We start from the raw sequence: 10000 nt of genomic DNA, 5'->3' as shown, positions 1-10000 counted from the left end.
GTGGAGCGTACTAGAGGATCTCCCTGTTCATTGCCGGGGATTCCGACATGGCTGGGCACCCAGCAATAGCTGATAGATTTGTGGTCCGTAGACAAGTGGAACAACCAGTTCTGAAACTTACAGGAGAGAGTCTGTAAGATTCTGAGGCGGCGGCGAGCTATTTCTTAAATGTAAAAGATATGGAGTCAAAAAGGATACCAAGGCATTTGCCAGAAGAATGGCATTGGAGTGTAGCGCCACATAAGAAGAGTGGAGGTTGGGGACCTACACGCTGCACGAGAGAAAAGAATGGAGAAAGATTTGGAGGTAGAAAAAACATGGTTCGTGGCCCAAGAAGATACTAATGATATTGCATGTAGAAGGTGTTGGTAGAGAGTAGGTATGGATGCACATCCATACCTACATGGATGTGCATCCATACGAAGATGGTTATATCATCAACATATAGAGATCACCGGGCTCCTGGTGGTAGACCTGAAACAATGCCTTTAACAGCAAGAAGGTATTGGGTGGTGCTGAGCACACTACCGTGCGGAATGCCTTCGAACTAAGGAAAGGATGATGATGTGGAAGAGGCAATTTTGACCTGGAAGGCACTTGGAGAGGAAGGACTTTATAAAGACACCCAGCTTTCCACATATGCCTAGTGAGTACAATTGTTGGAGAATATGGTACCGCCATATGGTATCCTATGTTTTTTTAGGTCTAAGAATATGGCTAGTACAGCGTTATGGTTATGTAAAACGAGCAAGGGGGTCAGCTGTACTTTTGGGACGGCAAAAACCAAACTGGGAAGGAGAGAGATTCTGAGATTTAAGATACCACATTACCGTGATAGGGCGGTAATCTTGAGGGAGGGTACCCGATTTATTGGGTTTCAAGAAGGGGAGGATAAGAGCTCGCCAATAAGGAGGAAATTTCCTTGAAAATAGTAAATAGGAAGGATAGAGAGAAAGATAGAAGATGTTGTAGCAGTACAGTACAGTAATGAATACCATCAGGGCATTAGGTGTTGCGGCACGACTGTAAGGCAGCGTGGAAGAAAAAGGAGCATTATATGACTCAGCAGAGGACAGGATGAACGTGATGGTCTTCATGGAAGAGAAAAGTTGAGAAAGGCGAGAGCCACTACTGGCCTGGCTGAAATAATCACCTGGTTCATTAGCAACTTGGAGAGGATCTGAGATGAGAGCATCTTGGATATGGAGGATGGAGGCTGGATGGGAGATGTTTACCTGACAGTTTATGGATCCGACACCAGACAGCTGAAATAACTGTAGAAGATATAATTAATGAAACATAATTTTCCCAGCTAGTTGTTTTACTGTTCTGGATTACTGTTCTGAGAGTTGCTTCCTTAGACTCAAACTTGTAGTTGGGGCAGCCCCTGTAAGTGGGGCTGCCACAATTGCCCCATGTGCGTGACTATGCAAAGCAGTTTGATCGATTATAACCAGGTTGAGCACATACAGGGTACTGGGTTGTGAAGTAGCTGTGTTAACATTATAGGGGGGTCATGTCATATCTACGAAAAGTAATCTTGGCAATGTTGGTGGGTTTCTTACGACTGCCTCTGGGGGAATGGTGCAACATTGTACTGATACTGCATAATAGTTCATGAGTAGGCGAGTAAGCAATCCCCACAATCTAATCATTTTTTGCCGTAGACAAGGCAGTTTGTTGGGGAGATAGAGACAGATGTGGGATGAGGTTGGGGAGGAATGGGATTTGCCTGTGAAGTTTCTCGGGGTTGATAATGCTTTAGCTTGAGTTTCAGGTGCAACTGTGACGAGATAGAAACTTTGTCTATTTCTAGAGATATTGCTGGAAGAGGAGATTGTTGTCAGATTAAGGGGCTGTGGGGGGAGATCACGAAAAATCGGTCCCACTTGGCTGGGCTAAATAGAGTATTTGAGGTATTTATAGAGGTGGGGTAGTAGAAGGACGGGAACGTGTGGAAGAGGGAGAAGTGTTGAGAGAGATGGTAATGCGGAGAGGTGGACATAAGGTTGTAGAGTAGTAAGGGAGGTTGTGGTAGTTGGTGAAGAAGGTTGTGTGGGTTGAGAGTATGAATTTGAAAATGTTGGGAGAGTAGGACTGTCTCCTGGAGGTTGAATGTTGACCTGGGCGGACGATGTAATAGCAGGCTTTGAGGGGTAAGGGCTAGACAACTAAACGGGAAGACCGTGCCCATGGCTCCGCCAGGCTGTTCATACTTGGCACAAAGTCAGCCTTTCATCCTTTCAATATGGCTCTCACACCTTAGGAAGTGGATAGTAGAAGGGGTTGGAGAAGCGACGGAAATGAAAAAGGGGGAGGGATAGATATGTGTACACAGACACACACACACACACACACACACACACACACACACACACACACACACACACACACACACACACACACACACGCTTATATATATATGTGTGTGTGTGTGTGTGTGTGTGTGTGTGTGTGTGTGTGTGTGTGTGAATAAATAAACATATATATATATATATATATATATATATATATATATATATATATATATGTATATATATATATATATATATATATATATATATATACATGAATATATATATTTATATATATACATATATATATATATATATATATATATGACTGTGTGTATGTGTTCAAGATATATAGACAGATGTGTATAAACACTTGCTCCCCAGCCTTCGAAATCCCGAGCCATGACTGTGTGATACCGAACAAGCGCCGCCGCGCCGGAACGACAGAAACAAAAATACGATTTCGCGCCAAAACATTCCTCCGACGTTCGCGGCCTTTCCATTGTCTTTTCTTTTCCTTCTCCTTCAGTCTAGCAATCATTCGGTTAAAAGACCGCCGCAGGCATCAACGCAGCTCAGCGCAGGCACGATTTAAGATACATTAGAGGAATGAACGCTCATTTAATTCATAAAAGAGATAGGGACATTAGAAAAATGAGGATTGCGAGAGCCATTAAAATAATTCGTCTAAATCACGCGGAGGAGCATTTCTAATTCTAACGAGAGAAATTTTAGCTCCTGTGCATCATGTGCGTATGTAGGTATTTATGTATGGTTGAAAGCTACTGCAGTCACAAAACGAAGAGAAACTGAGCTTCCGCTTCGGAATTTTGCTTCGTCTGAAGAGGAGTCCTGGGGAGTTCAAAACGTTATGTTGATTTTCTTTTCATATTTTGGCTGCGTTTCCTTTCGTCTATGTGTATGCGTTGTTGTTCTTGCTCATGTGCATATGTACGTACTATGTAAATGTGCGAGTGATACACACAAATGCATAAACGTACACACGTGTGTGTGTGTGTGTGTGTGTGTGTGTGTGTGTGTGTGTGTGTGTACATATATTTATATCTATATATAAGCGAGTGTGTGTATACATGTATAAATACATGCATATATACATGTGTGTGTGTGTGTGTGCATATATATACGTGTGTGTGTGTGTGAATAAATATATATAAAATCATACATGTGTGTGTATATACATATATACATATATACATATATACATATATATACATATATACATAAATACATACGTGTTTGTGTGTGTGTGTGTGTGTCGCGATGGTTAGAGCACTCGACTCGGACTCCATGGTCCCGAATTCAATTCCTCGCCGCGGCAGTCGTAGAAATGCCTGCGCTCTGACTGCTGGCTCACGCCCGATCTCACGGCGAGAAAGCGACATATCGCCTTGAAAAGTTAAACGCAGGTGTCGTAGGGGAGGTTGCCGCCGAACCGCCGTTGTTTGTGTGTGTGTGTGTGTGTGTGCGTGCGTGTGTGTGCGTGTGTGTGTGTGTGTGTGTGTGTGTGTGTGTGTGTGTGTGCATTAATGACTTTCGTTGGCGGAAGTTGAATCTGTAAGCCCTCACTCCCCCTCCATGCACACAATCTCACACATTTTCAGATAAGTTTTCTGAATTGTTTGGGTCTACATTTGTTTCTTGTTGCTGTCGTTTTGCGGGCGGAAATTAGAATAACCTAAACAGATGTAGTGTAATTACAAATCAGGAAACGTATAAGATAAAGAGAAAAAAAAAACATAATACTGGCAATGCATACCGTTCACATAGTATGAAACAAAAATATAAATATTGTTTTTTGATCGTGTGTTCCATATCCACATTTACCCGAGAAGCACTAAACTTCATTTTGCCATTCCTTACTTCACGAGCTCAATGGAGGTGCCAATCTTCCGCTTCATACTTGCATAACCACGCCCCCTCAATTTTATCTCGCCCTCGCCATATCTCATAACCACACCTCATGTTCTTATCTCACCCTCGCCATACCTCATAACCAAACTGCGCGTTCTCATCTTCCACTTTACATTTCCGAATTCATATCTTTGCCTCATGACTACTATTCTCGCTACTCCTTGCTCGCTTCAATACCGTCTCCTAGCCGCGTCTTTCAAGGCAGATTGCAATCCTTCAGTGAGTCTAAGAAGCGATACACCTTGCGCTCAACTTAACACATTAATGGCTACACGTGAGTGGACTTCGCATGAAAGGGATTTCAACCTTGCTCGTGATTAACTTGTACTTCCGCATTATGGGAAGGGAGGAATATATTCTCAGAGCGAAGCGAGCGTTAAATTGTATTCCATTTACCATTATGGGAGGAATGGAAAATGCGAGAAACGGATGAGTTATCAGAGGAGGTAGAGAAAGAGAGACAGGGAGAGAGAGAAGGAGAGAGAGAAAGAGAGAGAGAGAGATAGAGAGAGAGAGAGAGAGAGAGAGAGAGAGAGAGAGAGAGAGAGAGAGAGAGAGAGAGAGAGAGAGAGAGAGAGAGAGAGAGAGAGAGAGAAAGAGGAGGGGGGAGGGAGGGAAAGAGAGTGAGAGAGAATTGATACGGGGAAAGTGACATAAAGAGAAAGAGAGAGAGACAGAGAGAGGCATAGACAGACATACAGGCAGACCGAAAAACAGATAGACTGGCAGACAAATAGACAGATAATCAGGCTGACAGACAGATAGAGAGGCAGCCAGACAGACAAATAGACAGACTAACAGATTGATAGATAGACAGACAGACAGATAGACAGACAAATAGCGACAGGGAGAATGAGAGACAGATAGAAATTGGTCGTTCGTAATAGTTTATCAATTAATGAGACTCGACAAAAGTTTATTCCCTTGTTTATCTTTAATTTGATATAAACCATTACTCATGAATATCTTTTTGCACAGTGCATGTATCAAGACTTAGAAGCCCCGAGCAAACAGACGATTCGTGATGTGCCTCTGACGAAGCAGGAGGATTCGTGATCTGACGAAGCAGGAGGAATTTCGCGCGTCGCGGATACAGTCTCGTGCGGCCAGTTTGCTAACTTTACGATGTATGTTTGCATTGGAAGGAAAGGAGGAAGCGAGAAATCACTTGCGAAAATAAAGAAAAATAATGATAATAACAAAAAAGCAGATAATAAGTCAGTCGAGTAAGCATAAGATCTAGAAAGGAGGTAATAAGGGTATTTTAGAAACACAAAGGCGGCGAAAAGGTCGCAGATTTAGCCAGAATGAAAGTCAGGGTAAATGCAATCTCGTAATGGGAGCTGTTGTTGTGAAATAACACACCCGCTTTAGATGCTCGTGATGTCCTTCCCTTTCTCTTTGTCATTCTCTCTGTCTCATTATCTTTTAGTTTTCGTCGTCTTGTCTTATTCTCTTCTCTCTTCTCTGCCTTCTTCTTGCCTGTCTCTTTATCACTCTCTGATGGATCCCCAGACCGGTCGATGAGACGAACCCATACGCCACTCCCTTTTCAAAATAATAAACATAATGGATTATTCGAACATCTGTTTCTAAAAGCCTCGATGGAACTAAAAACGATTAGCCTCACTTAGGCGGGAGAGTCACCGTTGCCGACAGCCATTCTCTCTCTTTAAATGGCGTTTGTCTGTCGAACATTAAGGCTTCGTGACATTAAGGCGCGAATTCCAATATAGCGACACCAGCGGGAAGTCAGCGCTTAGTGAAACTGAGTCTTATGTAGAAAGCGCTTTTAATGGAAGGCGGAAAGGACGTTGAAGAAACGGCAGACACTGAACTGATATCTTCCAAGTTAAAGCTTGCATTTCGGCGATTCTCTTCTTTGTCTCTCTCTCCTTCTTCTTCTTCCGTGTCTTCTTCTTCCGCTTCTTCTTCTTCTTCTGTGCTGCTCTTGCAAAGTGAAATACAGAAGACAATGGATGTATGGTGTCATGACGACCACAAGAAGACCTTACATTATGCTACAATTATTTGAGTTTCAAAAAGAACATGTTCGGATTCAATATACACAACGCTTATTCATGAAGCCACTCTCTTGAATTAAGGATAAAGAACAACAAATAAGATACAGACATAAAGAAAAACACGGACAGCAGGAATAAAATGTTATTGGCAATTTATACGGATAATGGTTTCATGAAGAGTCTGGGAGAGTGTATTTCAGAATAAGGTTAGAAAAACAATCTCTATGCTAAGAGCTCGTGAAAAATGATACACTAAGACAACATTATAGATGGTAAGTAGGCATTTGTCTAAAGAAACAAGTCAAAGAAATATTTCATAGGCTATCAAGAGAGATTTCATTAGAAACCTTTCACTTCATGATACAGAGTGACACAAGAGAAGCAGATTTGACAGTCATAAACAGTCATAACAGTGATAATAATTTTTTTTATCATAAAAGCAGTAAAGAGGAGGTGGAGGTATAATGATAATGTTATCATTAATATTATTATTATCTTTATCATTATTATTATTGCCGTTATTATTATTTATCATTATCATCATCAATATTGTTATTATCATTATTACCATTATTATAATTTTCATTGTCATTATTATTATCATTGTTATTATTATCATTATAATTATCATTATTATTATTACTATTATTATTATCATCATTATTATTATCATTATTATTAGTATTATTATTATTGTTATTATCATTATTATCATCATTATTTTATTATTATTATCATCATTATTATTATCATTATTATTATTATTATTATTATTGTTATTATCATTATTATCATCATTATTTTATTATTATTATCATTATTATAATTATTAATATTCTTTCATTGGTATTTTTATCATTATTATGATAACTGTTAGTGGTAGTAGTAGTAGTAGTATTGTTATTATTATTATTATCATTATCATCATCATCATTATCATTATCATTATCATTATTATTATTATTATTATTATTTTAATCATTATTATCATTAGTAGTAGTAGTATTGTTAATATCATTATTATTATTATCATCATTAGTGTCATCATTATTATTATTATTATTATTATTATTATTATTATTATTATTATTATTATTATTATTATTATCATCATCATCATCATTATGTTTATTATCAGTATTGTCATTATATTTTTACTATTATTATTATTACTGTTATTATAATTGATATTATCATTATCATCATCATCATCACCATTGTTATCATTATAATTACCATCATTATTACTTTATTACTATTATTATTATCATTAGCATTATTATTACTTTTGTTATTATTGATATAATTTTTATTATTTTTAGTAGAAGTAGTATTAGTAGTATTTTAATCGTTATTATTATTATTATTATTATTATTATTATTATTATTATTATTATTATTATTATTATTGTTATTATTATTATCATTATCATCATTAGTAGTAGTAGTAGTAGTAGTATTGTTAATATCATTATTATTATTATTATCATCGTCATCTTTATTATCATTATTTTTATTATCATTGTTGATGTTATTATTTGGTATTATTATTATTGTTATTATTATTATCAGCATTTACTATTATTGTTATTTTTAATATCGTCATTATTATCATTATTATCAATATAATCATCCTTATTATTATCATTATTATCATCATTATTATTATCATTACTATTATTATTATTATTATTATTATTATTATTATTATTATCAGTAGTAGTAGTAGTAGTAGTATTGTTGTTATTATTATTGTTATTATCATTGTTATTGTCATTATTATTATCATATTATTATAACTATTGTTATCATTGTTGTTGTTATCATTTTTTTTTATTATCATCAGCATAATTATCATTATCATTATTTTTATCACTATTATCATTATTATCACCATCATCATCTTCATTTCTTCACTGCCCTTACTATTATCATCTCTAATATCTTATCGTCCACACCACCGTCCTCCTTATCAACTTTATTACTAGCTAAAACAACGATGGCAATTGGAAGAAGATGAATAAAAATTGGAAATTAAGAAGACGAGAGCATTTCAGAAGGCTTCGGCTGCCGGCGGCGGGGGGGGGGGGGGGAGGGGAGGGGAGGTGATATGCGCAACGCTCTGCATAAATCATGGGTTTTGGAATATTTGTGGGCATTTGTTGCGAGAGAAAGAAACACCATTTTTGGATTACGAATAATATATAAAAAAAAATTTTGTTTTGTTTTTGGTGGGGAGGGAGATGATTTCGGGTACATTTACACACGAATGCACGTGCGACATGATACACATCCTGCCAACTCAGCATTATGAATGAGGACTTGCAACGTTTTGCAAGAGGGGGTTGAGAGGGAGGGGATGGGGGGGGAGGGGGGGGGGGGACTTAAGGAGCATGAGTGATATGTCTAGCGGCTCTAAGGAGGTGAGTCCACGGGGAGTGCGCAGGAGAGGCAAAGCAGAAATCGAAATGCTTGCATACGTATAATTATGTATATATACATATAATTACACATGTGCAAAACATACCCCGTGGAGATGTGGTGTGTGCAAGCGAGCAAGCAAGCAAGCAAGTGCGTGCGTGTGTGTGTGTGTGTGTGTGTGTGTGTGTGTGTGTGTTTGTGTGTGTTTGTGTGTGTTTGTGTGTGTGTGTGTGTTTGTGTGTGTGTGTGTGTGTTTGTGTGTGTGTGTGTGTGTTTGTGTGTGTGTGTGTTTGTGTGTGTGTGTGTGTGTATGTGTGTGTGTGTGTGTGTTTGTGTGTGTGTGTGTGTGTGTGTGTGTGTGTGTGTTATGTACGTGTATGAGCGAATGAGTAAGTGAGTGATTGCGTGCGTGTCTGTGAGTGAGCCACAGACCAATAAGCACTCCAGAGAGAAGTAGAGGAACGAATCGCAAGCAAACGCGAAGACCAAGAAGAGAGAGCGAGAAAAATGCTCCTCGATGCCGTAAAACCCCGAAAAAGGAAGCAATGACAACGTGACCGCCGCGGTCTCACCTACTTCTACAGGCCGTTTGCATCACCGCGTGCAGGAAATAGGATTGATGCTAAATGGTCCTTGCCTTGGATATTTTTGAACAAGCAATCCCATTCGTTTCTCTCTCTGTCTGTGTCCTCCGCCAAGGTTCTTCCTCACAAGCTTACGCACACGTACACATGCACACACACATGCATACGCAAGCACGCACACAGACAATTCGCACACTCAGACTCAAATGTGTAGACCCAGACATGAACAGACATTAGTATATGCACATGAGGGGAAACCTACATGAAAGGACAAATACCCTTACACGAACGCTGACAAATCAATATTAGAAGCACTTTGAGTCAGCTAAGTTTTGATATACACATGTACGTTTTGAAAATATACACTATGCACAATTGGTAAACGTACATTTAAGAATAGTTAAAATACACACACACGTATATATAAAGAGAGAGAAACACACAAACAGGGAAAAAAAAATTAAAAAAATATATACATAAAAATATACTTATACATAAACAGATTGAAAAGCATATATATACATGAGGAGAGGAAAAACACTTATACGTATCAGTGAAGAGTACACATACACACCATGTGCATAAAAATGTATACACACATTCACACACACAGTCACAAACAGTCACGGAATACCATGCAAGCAAATACTGGATTCTGAAATTCTAAATACGCCAACCAAAGTCTCGGGACAAGAAACATCCACAAAGAGAGATCTTCCTAAATAAATATAACTACCAACTGAGG

The sequence above is a fragment of the Penaeus chinensis genome, chromosome 3, assembly GCF_019202785.1.
Source record: "Penaeus chinensis breed Huanghai No. 1 chromosome 3, ASM1920278v2, whole genome shotgun sequence".
NCBI classification, from domain to species: domain Eukaryota; kingdom Metazoa; phylum Arthropoda; class Malacostraca; order Decapoda; family Penaeidae; genus Penaeus; species Penaeus chinensis.
This window is presented reverse-complemented; position numbering follows the sequence as displayed.